This window comes from Miscanthus floridulus, chromosome 5 (genome assembly GCF_019320115.1).
Source record: "Miscanthus floridulus cultivar M001 chromosome 5, ASM1932011v1, whole genome shotgun sequence".
Taxonomy (NCBI): Eukaryota; Viridiplantae; Streptophyta; class Magnoliopsida; order Poales; family Poaceae; genus Miscanthus; species Miscanthus floridulus.
In genome coordinates, this window is record NC_089584.1 from 58,456,052 (window position 1) to 58,467,911 (window position 11,860).

The 11,860-nt window shown below is 46.6% G+C and overlaps 1 long non-coding RNA gene across 1 annotated transcript; it reads left to right on the forward strand.

Annotated features, from left to right (window-relative positions):
• Nucleotides 1-260: 260 nt before the first annotated feature.
• On the forward strand, nucleotides 261-1,602 carry LOC136452212 (uncharacterized). The gene is made up of 2 exons (XR_010758774.1): nucleotides 261-807; nucleotides 1,215-1,602. It is a non-coding gene; the product is annotated as an uncharacterized lncRNA (long non-coding RNA).
• Nucleotides 1,603-11,860: the final 10,258 nt, after the last annotated feature.

The window sequence follows — 11,860 nt, forward strand, 5'->3', positions numbered from 1 at the left end:
ATAGACGTAGTTGACCAGACATCTTGACCGACTTTAGAGTTGTGAAGGACGAGTCTGTCCATAGTGCGTATATATATATACTACTCCATATAGCTTCTGGAATTCACGTTAGAAGAGCGCTCTGATTACGGTTGGAATCCACGTTAGGAGAGCGCTTTGATTACTGTTTTGCTCTTGTTGACGAATCGTGTGCAGCCAGGCTCGTGCGTGTGTCATCATCGATTCGCTCTCTCTTCGTTAAATTGGGCCAGGTCCGTCAGAGTAATAAGAAAATAGTAATAAAAAAATCGCCGGGACTCCAGGCTCGCCGTCTCCGTCCGCGCTTCTTCTTCCTCTTCCTCTCCCCTAGCTGCGGCGCTTCCTCTCCCCCAGCGGTGACATCGCAGGCCCACCGCTCATACGTCGGCGCCACCGCCCCGTAAGAAGCACCGCCGCGGAGGCCGCCTCCTAGCTACCTAGATCCAGCTTCCCTCCTCACGCCCCAGACCATCCCGTCGGTGGCATCAGGGGACGCGTCCTTGGCCGGCTTAACGCCGACGCCCGCGTGCTCCGCCTTCAAGGTCGGCCGGGAAGCCGAACGAGTCACGGGACCTCCGCTCCATCGCTAGGCCCACGGTAGCGGAGCCTCCCTTCCTCTGCCTCAACCGCCGCCGCCTGGGCCAGCGCGGGAGCGTGCCGGTGGCGCGACGTGCCCAGCATCGTCTTAACGCTCCTCAGCGGCAACCCAAGGACCGACTCCTACAATGAGACCCGCAGAATGTTCGTTGTATGCAACCATGCCTGATAAGCAAACATGCCCGTCCCCAGGTTTGTGCCTTCTTCTTTATTTGGTTCTTACTTTATTTGTTGATTATTTTGGTTCTATTACAAATCTGAATATCATGTGCCAACCGGCCTTAGTTTAGCCTGCCCTGCATATCATCAGTATGGTGACTTTGGGCACTTCTTTAATTGTCTTGCTTTAGCCTACTTTTAGACTCTACAGTGAGCAGAGCTGGAACTCAATGGTCTTGCTTCACTTTTGTTGGTGCCGTGCTTCTTTTTTTGACATTAAAATGATGATTCGTAGTTGTCTATTCAACCGCTTGAAAAAGCATAATGTACTACTTTATATCCTATTTTTGCCTATATATGGTTTCAACGATATGCTTCTACCGTTATAACTTTATATCCTATTTGATATTCCCTTTACACTTTTATTTAATTGTTTTCAGCTTTCAGGACAAAGTAGTGTGCTTGGCAGCATCAAAGTCTGCAAATTTGGTGTTTCAAGATAAAAAATGCTTTTATTGTATGGACTTTTTTTTTTTGCGAGAGCGTGTATGAGCCTTGTGTTCCTGGAAGAAGTACTTCTCAAATTGTTTTTTTATGACGCATGAATGATGAATGTATCCTTCTACCAGACATTTCTTTACGGCCGATGATCAAGCCCATGTCTTTAGTTTAGTAATTTAGATCAATGTTCAGAGTAGATCTGTATCCAATTTGTCAGTTGTACTTTTCTCTACCTGTACACACAACTTCTACATCAAAGTGAAATGATCATACATGCCATCGTGATAAATCCTCTCTTTACCATGATGCATGATGTTTACATCTATACTCTTCCTGTTGAAGCCTAAACATTTGTGTCGCAATGCCTGATGATGTAACTAATGTATATTTTACTGAATGGCGCTTCACTCTGTTGTACATATATAGATTAATGAATCTGTGAACGCTTGCCATCTACTCCACTCTACTGAATATATTGCTGTTTCCAAAGCTATGTGCAGTCACTACGGGCGCGGCGAAGCGCGCCTGCCTAGTCTGTTAGTAAGCCGAGTGCTCGAGGGGGTTGGCTTGTTAATATAACCTTTATTTAAAAGGTAGACTATTAGTCTTGATAAAGATTGTAGCTTGTGTAAATCAGATGTATACTATATCATCTTGTTAGGCCTAGCAGGCGCATAAGACAGTGTTATTCGAGTAAAAAGTAGTTGACTTAGTCACTATAGTTGCTAGAAACTATGTTGGACCCTACTGTTAGCCTTAAGTGCGTAATACCACTTGTATCAATGGGGCCTTTTAACGATTGTTCACTGTGAGGGACCCGCACTAGAGTGAACGAATCAGGTGCCTTGCTTTCGGGAATCACCCTACCCAGGATGACATGCGATAGTTTAACTAAATGTCGGTAATTGGCGCAGACCGGCCATAGAGATGTGAGCCGTTTGAGTAATCGGCATATCTCACAAAAAGGCAATATAGCCAAGTCTCCAGTGTATGCAACTTGTCAAGATTGTGTGTCAGGTGACGACATCATAGTCGAAGAGATGTGTAGCAGCGTGGATAGCTGGCCTATCTCGTAGTTTAGAAAGTAGCAGCATGGCTACTTGTCGAAGGTGTGAACAACGCTAGGTTGTGTACCTTGTAAAATAGATACGACATTAGTTGTAGAGATGTGAGCCATCAACGGCATATCTCTGTAGCGGACGTAAGGTAGCAGCGTAGCCACCTGTTCGTGTAGTGAGAAGGAACGATCGGGGCCGTTTGCATGCTGACGATGATAACCGCCGTGTATGCTGACAATGATAGCCAGAGCCATTGATGACGAGGGCCGAGGCAGCGGCAGCGGTGAGTTGTCGACGAGAGCCGACGAGAGCTGAGGTGGTCAGCAGGGCGAGTTGTCGACGCGAGCCGCGGTGGCAAGTCGTCGATGAGGGCCAACGAGAGCCGTGGCGGCGAGTTGTCAACGAGGGCCGACGAGAGCCGTGGCTGCGAGTTATCGACGAGGGCCGATGAGAGCCGTGGCGGCGAGTTGTCGACGAGAGGCAGTCCGCGGAGGCACGTACCTCACCCAACTAAGTAGTGGTCCGAGTAAGGTAGCGTGTGAAGGCATGTACCTCACCCAGATCTAGTTTCTGTAATATAAACATACAAATTTTGTAGTTATTGATATTCGGGATATCAAATCGGGAGCAAGTCCCATGCATGTAAAATAATAAGTCAGGAGCGGATCATAGTATTATGAAAGGCATGTAAAAATTTTTCGCGTCTTGCTCTTGTTAGGCGGTGTTAATGCTCCGAGTAGCTGACCCCGTATGTGTAAGCACTTGTATCTCTGGCGTATGGTTGTGAGGTTCGTGACCGTGACCGTATGAGCCATGTGAGTAAACAGTGCGTCACATATGAGTTCGCACTATTCAAGTATTTTTGCAACCGTTAAGAGAAGACTAGAGCAGTCGGCACCGCAAGAAAAAAGATAATGCGCGCGGAGCACATGTTATACACCCATTAGGTGTAGTTCCGACTACAGCGCGGAGCTGTGTGAGTAGTCGGGAACGTAATTTTATAGTACGACAGCAAGGGCACATGTATAATATCCGGAGATATATGATTAAATAATATTTATAAAAATATTAAAGTTTGACTTAGCTTGATTGACGACCGAGTGAAGTAGTCGGCGTGTCATAGAAGCGTAGTCGAACCGCGTTGGCCATGAAAAGGCCGGAGCCTAGAGGAGACAAAGCACTCGGCACGTCCGACTGAGGCTTAGCCCAGCGCCGCTAGTCGGGCAAAGGTCGAAAGCCCCCGAGCGTGTCTGAATGCTCTTGCATGACCTTGTATACTGGGTTCGTGCTCTTAGTTTGCTTTGCTAGTTGGTCAGATGTAGTCGGACGGCCCGCTTTGTGGCTTGCAGGGTGCTGCCGCGTGGTTCTGTTGCCGATGTCTGCGTCGCCAAGTCCACACTTCTTAGTTGTCTTTAGCTTGCTTGCATGTCGACGGAAGTTGAGCATGCATGTAGTGGCCAAGAATAATCCGATCAGGCCTTACATGTGGGTATCGATGCTGTAGACGTGAGTGGCGAGTACTGAGTCCACCTCTGGTCAAGTCAGCGCCGTGAATCGGCCTGATGTAGTCGGACCCTTGTCGGACTACGTTAGCCGTGCAAAGGCCGGGCCCACAGGGGTGCAAAGTTGTAGTCGGACCAGGGGACGCGATTCAGGTGAGCTGCCTGCAGAGGCCGCTGCGCGGAGAATCCCGGCGGCAAAGTTGCTTGCTGCTAGTAGAGTACGACGTCTTTGACGCTTGCGGATGCACGTGAACCAGGGCAAGTTCTTGACGAGGGACGACGAGAGCCGAGGAGAGCGGCAACGGCGAGTTGTCGACGAGGGCTGTGGTGGCGTGTGTGGACGAGAGCCGTGGCGGTGAGTTGTCGACGAGGGCGACGAAAGCTGCGGTGGCGTGTTGTGGACGAGGGCCCACGGAGATGGATGTCTTGATTACTTGCGCATAGTTGGCTTTGCATGAAGGTGCACGTACACCTCCCGTGCTTTGTTTGCAAAGTTCTGCCATGCTCCATGCAGCTCTGCCAATTCCGATATGGCAATATACGTGTCGCAGTCGTTGTTGGGCTGATCCACTGAAGTAGTCCGCGATGGGTGGAATTCCCTGGTCTGATCTGTTTGTTGGAGGTCCACGGCAAGGCGGACTCAAGCACGTGCAAGGGCCCGATGAGGAAGGCAATCCGCCGTGTGCCGCGTACGGCGCTAGGATTCTTGTTGATTGCTTGGCCGACTCGGATACTGTCGAGGACATCGTGTTGCACCACGGGTCGGAGAGCAATGTTACGTGCGTGTAGCGGTCAGTTGCGTCGACGTCAAGTCTTGTCACAGATTGTTGAAGGGTGCCGCCACGATCAACCGCTCGACTCCGCGTTTCGGAGCGTGTAGCCATGGGATGAATCGAGACGGCGAGTCCTTGGTAAGCTGATGAGGACGCCACCGCAAAAAACCACGGATGGCGTTGGTCTTGAGGTGCATGGAGCTCTCAAACGCAATTACGCCGAAAGCTCAACCTGACGTGTCAGTTATCGGTGTTTGATGACTGATAACTTGCCACGGGGTTACCCACGACGATGGTTGGTAGGCTTAGACGTATGCCGAAGTGGACGGTGAACGTAGAGACAACAATTTATACTTGTTCGGTCCACCGGAATAGCGTCCTACGTCCAGTCTAGAGTGAATAGTATATTGCGCTCTGCGCTTGGGGTTTAGACCATGAGGTCTGTTCCTCTTCCCATCTAGGGAGCTTTGCCCTCCTTTATATAGCCCAGGAGGCAAGTCTCTCAATCGGTTACAATACAAGAGTTTGTCGGTGCGGGACCCACAGGATACCCCGCAAGGAAGGGAGAAGAACTAGTTCGACTAGGATTCTTCCCCTGTAATTTTAGTAGTAGTATTACCCTGTAATCCTACTAGGAACTCTCATTGTAAACCAACTAGGACTCTGGCCTCCTGACTATATAAAGGAGGGCAGGGCTCCTTGAATCGGGGGTTTAGAGAATAATTGAATCGGGGGTTCAGAGAATAATTGTACGACACAACACTTTACGATCAATCCAACGCAAAGGCTAACGCCGACTGGACGTAGGGCTATTACTCGATCAAAGTTCGAGGGTCCGAATCAGGATAAATCAACTGTCCCTTGCGTTTACCGTCGAGTTCTGCATACGCTGAAGCCTGAACATACTGCCCCGGGTACCCCCGTGGCAGGCTATCGGTGGTCAAACATCGACAGCTGGCGCGCCAGGTAGGGGTCTTCAGCGACTTTGCATCCGAGAGCTCGATGGACCTCGATAACATGATCTTCTCGAAGAGATCAATCTTCATCTTCGGTTCATGGATCTGTGAGGCAGGCGACGATGGCAAACTCCAAGGCCGTCTCCTCGAAGATTCAGATCATCATCAGGATTTTTTCATCTCGACGACAACGACAGATCAGCTTGCTGGAAGATTCGTGCAGCTCGTAATGTCCAATCCAGCTCGGATTCCGTGACTTCACGCATCCGATTCAGACTCAAGTTCCGTTTCCGAGACGAAGTCTTATCCGAGTTCTTTCAGAAAACTGAGTTCTTTTCTGACAAAGCTTCGGAGCATGACGTCAACCTGTCAAGAATACTACTCGGAGTACACCCAGAGTACTTCAAAGAAGTCGGGTCCTCTTCCGTTCAGACTCCACAACATGGCGACGTCTAATCAGACACGGCCCGAAGAATTCCTCGATCCGGTGCTCAGAATGCCACTGAAGGGAGCCCAAGAAGGTCTCGTTCTAACTATAACTTCTCAAGACTGCATCGTTCACTGGCCAGGTACCATTCCTGAGGATGACAACACCCAACTAGTCGATGATACGACGACAAAAACTCTACCCTACCAAGAAGGAGATTCGATCTATGACCTTGAAACATCTACTGAAGCTATCAACAGCTCTAGCAGTATGGAAATCAACAACGATGACAGAACAACTCACGCTAGAGAAGTATTCATGATTCGCCGTCCTCGATCACCATTGATCCCCCCAGGAGTACCTGACGTGAGGTCTTCAGATGAATCTGAATCCAACATATCACCATTTATCCAGGGGCATGATGGTGAGACTGAGAGTCAGAGGCAAGCGAGAGAAAGAAAGAACAAATTGAAACAAGGACGTCAACGCCGTGCTAAGCAGCGAAAGGACACTTGGATCAAGTATGAATTAGACCTAGCCGAGTACAATAGAAGAAAATCAAAACGAGAGGTTGAAGAAGGACGAGCAGCAAATACACCCTACGATAAGATCCGAGAAGCACTAGAAGAACTCAGGGCGACCTCATATCCCAATGAAAAACAAAAACAGCTCCGAGATTTTCTCCAATCAATAGTCCTTAAAACTTACGACGGAAGAGCAACATCTCATGAACAGGAAGATCAAAATCAAAGGAAGTTCGCTTTCGAAAGACTTGGACCAAGTGGAAGTCACAACGGAGAGAGTCGAAGAAATCATAGTCAGAACAACCGAGTCGAGCAACCAAGAAAGGCCAGAAGCAAAGCACCTACTCGGACAGCCACGCAGAACTACTCTCACCAAGATAACAATTGGCAAGAAGGGGGCGCAAAATCAGAATATACGGAAGCTAGAACGCATGATAGATTCCCCTGTTTTGCGAATAGACTTGCTTCAATATGACTACCTCACAAGTTCAAGTCGTCCAACCACTCCAAGTATGATGGCAAGACCGAACCAAAGCAATGGCTCAGGATTTACTCACAATCGATTGAATTGGCTGGAGGAGACGATGACATCAAAACCTTGTTCTTTCCCATGGCCCTAGAAACCATGCCACTCCAATGGTTTGACAAATTGAATCCAGGATCGATCAAAAATTGGGAAGACTTGCAAAGAGCTTTCTGTGAAAATTTCACGGGAATTATTACACATCCAATTACCCACGCAGAGTTAAAAGGACTCAAGCAGAAATGAGGTGAAAGTCTAAAAAATTACTATCGATGATTTGGCGAACTACGAGCTCAAGTACATGACATCACACAATGAGAAGTAATCAAAGCCTTCTCTCACGAAATCATGGCTAGGTGGCAATTTTAAGACTTCTACAAAGAAAACCCAAGAAACAATGAAGAATTTAGAAGAACAGTGGAAAAGATGATTACTGCAGAAGAGAAGACACGAGAATGATTCCCGGATAGAAACAACAGAGACAACTCGGACAGGCGAAATCCCCAAAACAACAAACATCAGAAGAGAAAGCGTGGTCCAGACAACACAGTAGCAATGACTGACAAATCAAAGAAATTTACCAAGCCCAGAAGATATGACGACATTGAGAACATACGTTGCCCCTTACACCCCAATGGAAAGCACACCATCGGAAATTGCTACACCTTCAACGAAAGATACACTAGAAAAGATAGCAAGGGAAACAATAAAGAAGACAATCCAAAAAAAGGAGACAACCTTGAAGACAAGGGATTCCAAAAATCTAGGGGAACAGTGGCGGTAATCTTTGCTGGGGGTCCAGATTCTAGAAGCAAACATCAAGAAAAACTAGCGTTACGAACCATCATGGCAGCAGAACCTGCTACACCAAGATATCTCAATTGGTCAGAGTATCCAATCCAATTTTGAAGAGAAGATCAATGGACCAGCATAGGAAACGTAGGCCATTACCCACTGGTTCTAGATCCAACCATTGCTGGTATGACCGTTACAAAAATACTAATCGACGGAGGAGCCAGACTCAACATCATTTTTTCAGAAACTCTAAGGAAGATGGGACTATAACTCGTCGGGATGATCACATCAATAAGCACACCTTTTTATGGCATAGTACCCGGCAAGGCAACAATGCCACTTGGACAAATCACTCTACCGGTTACCTTTGGAACTCCCTCAAACTACCATATAGAGTTCATCAAGTTTGAAGTCGCAGACTTCGATTCATCATATCACGCAATCCTCGGGCGCCCGGCACTAGCAAAATTTATGGCAATACCGCATTATCCGTACCTGTTGCTTAAGATGCCAGGGCCAAACGGTGTTCTTTCTCTTTGGAGTGATTTAAAGCGCGCATTTGACTATGATGTTCAGGCTATTCAAATTGCAGCAAGAGCACAAGCAAACGATGGAAGAAAAGAAATAGCCACTATTGCCACAGAAATAAGTCAAGAAGAACTAGAGATACCGGCTAAAAAGCCAAGCATCCTAGCATCACCAAAAGAAGCCGACGTCAAGCAAATCGACCTGGGCACCGATGATCCCTCAAAAATGGCAATCATCAGTGCACACCTATCAACAAAATAGGAACTCGCGCTCACCAACTTTCTTTGAGACAACAAAGATATCTTCGCTTGGAAGCCGGCCGACATGCCAGGGGTCCCAAGAGAGTTGGCTGAGCACATAATTGATATTAATGAAGGCTCCAAGCCTATGAAACAATGAGTACGACAATTCTCTCTCGATAAGAAGGCAGCAATTAAAAAGGAAATTACAAAACTAATGGCAGCCGGATTCATCAGAGAAATCCTTCATCCAGATTGGCTAGCAAACCTTGTTCTAGTGCAGAAAAAGAATACGGACGAGTGGCGTATGTGTGTCGACTACACAGATCTCAACAAACACTGCCCGAAAGATCCATTCGGGCTACCACACATCGATCAGATAGTCGATTCAACAGTAAGATCTGCCCTATTATCCTTTCTAGACTGCTATTCTGGATATCACTAGATCGCATTAAAAGAACAGGACCAAAGCAAGACTTCTTTCATCACTCTGTTTGGCGCCTACTGCTATAAGACCATGTCGTTTGGACTCAAGAATGCTGGAGCCACTTACCAAAGAGCTATCCAAACATGCCTTGGTGATCAGATCGGCGAAAATGTAGAAGCATACATGGATGATGTGGTTGTAAAAACAAAGAACCCAGATGCACTGATTGAAGACTTAAAACAAACCTTCGAGAATCTAAAAAGATGAAGGTGGAAATTGAACCCAAACAAGTGTGTATTTGGAGTTCCTTCAGGACAACTACTCGGATTCTTAGTCAGTCATCGTGGAATCAAAGCAAGCACCAAGCAAATTTGAGCCATAACAGAGATGGGCCCTCCTCGAAGCGTCAAAGATGTACAAAAACTAACAGGCTGCATGGCGGCACTCAATCGTTTCATTTCAAGACTCGGTGAAAAAGGGTTACCTTTCTTTAAATTGCTAAAGAAGACAGACAAGTTCGAGTGGACAGAAGAAGCCAATGAAGCTTTCAAGAAACTTAAGGCATACCTCACATCCTCACCAGTCCTAACACCTCCAAAGAAAGACGAAGACATGATGCTATACATTGCGGCAACTTCTACTGTAGTCAGCACGACAATAGTAGTGGAAAGAGAAGAAGAAGGGCATGTGTATAAAGTACAACACCCAGTATACTACATCAGTGAAGTACTGTCAGAATCAAAAATCTGGTACCCGCATGTGCAAAAACTACTATACACCCTACTGATCACTTCACGCAAGCTTTGTCACTATTTTGAAAGCCACAAGATTACCGTGGTGATAGATTTCCCACTCGGAGACATCTTACACAACAGAGATGCAACAGGGCGCATATCTAAGTGGGCGGTTGAACTCGGTGCTCTCAACATCGATTTCACCCACGGAAAGCAATTAAATCTCAAGCCCTTGCTGATTTTGTTGCCGAATGGACAGAAATTCAACAACCCGCACCAAGCACCATCCTTGATCATTGGAAGATGTACTTTGACGGATCGCAGAGCCGGTGTAGGCGTCCTCCTAATTTCTCTGGACGGAAAACAACTCAAGTATGTCCTTTAGATATTATGGCAAGCTACCAATAATGAAGCAGAATACGAAGCTCTCATCCATGGGTTATGAGTGGAAATTACCCTCGGAATGAAGCGATTACTCGTATACGGCGATTTGACAGTAGTCATCAACCAAGTTAACAAAGATTGGGATTGCACCAAAGAAAACATGGGTGCTTACTGTGCTGAAATCTGAAAACTCAAAAAACATTTCCAAGGATTAGAAATTCTACATGTCTTGCGGGATTCTAATATTGCGGCAGACATCCTCGCCAAGCTTGGACCAGACAGGACAAAGGTCCCACCCGGTGTATTCATAGAGGAGCTATCAGCTCCCTCTATCAAACAACCCGGTGAGATAACCCCTGAAATCTCAGCCAAAGACAACCAGATCTTGGTAATCAAAACTTCATGGACCTAGGTTTTTATTGATTACATGAAAGAGAATAAGTTGCCAGCAGAAAAATAGGAAGCCACACGAGTTATCCGTAGAAGCAAGAATTACGTCCTAGTAGGAGACAAGCTCTATAGAAGAGCCGCATCATCAGTAGTACTCCTAAAATGCGTCTCATTTGAAGAAGGCAAACAAATCCTAGACGAAATACACTCAGGTTGCTGTGGAAATCACACCGCTTCAAGAACACTAGTCGGCAAGGCATTTTGCACCGGATTCTACTGGCCAACCGCTTTGAAAGACATAGAAGAACTCGTCAGAAGATGCAAAAGTTGTCAGATGTTCGCAAGACAGGCTCATGTGCCAGCCCACAACCTCATCTGCATACCACCTGCTTGGCCATTCTCCTGCTAGGGGCTGGATCAAGTAGGACCTCTCAAGAAAGTAAAGGGCAGTTTTGAGTACATCTTTGTAGCAATTGACAAGTTCACCAAGTGGATCAAGTACAAACCACTCACAAAATACAGCACAGCCAAAGCAGTCGAGTTCATCCAAGACATTATGCACCGCTTCGGCATGCCCAATCGAATCATCACAGATTTGGGTTCTCCCTTCATAGCTACAGAATTCAAAAGTTGGGCACAAGATTGTGGCTTCAGCATAGATTACGCATCAGTTGCACATCCAGAAGCCAACGGACAGGTAGAAAGGGCTAATGGACTCATACTAGCCGGATTGAAACTAAGACTGTATGAAGAACTAGTAGACTATGGGTCAAAATGGATTGAAGAATTACCCAAGGTGGTATGGAGGCTACGGACTCAAATAAGCAGAGCCACCGGATACTCACCTTTCTTCCTGGTGTACGGATCAGAAGCCGTACTACCCGTAGACTTGATCTGGATGTCACCAAGGATAGAGCAATATGACAAAGGAGAAGCAGAACACACCCGAAGATTAGAACTCGACAGTACAGAAGAAGTCAGAGTAAACGCTACCCTGCAATCAGCAAGATACCTCTAAGGACTAAGGCGCCACTACAACAAAAATACACAGTCTCGATCATTACAAGTCAGAGACCTAGTACTAAGAAGAATACAAAAAACCGACGGATGCCACAAACTACTTAGTCCATGGTAAGGTCCTTTTATCATCACAAAAGTCATCAGACCAGGCACATACAAGCTCATAACTAAAGACGGAAAAGAAGTCAACAACACATGGCACATCAGTCAGCTAAGAAGATTCTACGCATGAAAACAACTCAACGGAAAATATGTATACAAGACATAAGAGATCAACGTTCATGATCAACAAAGATAGCGCTCAC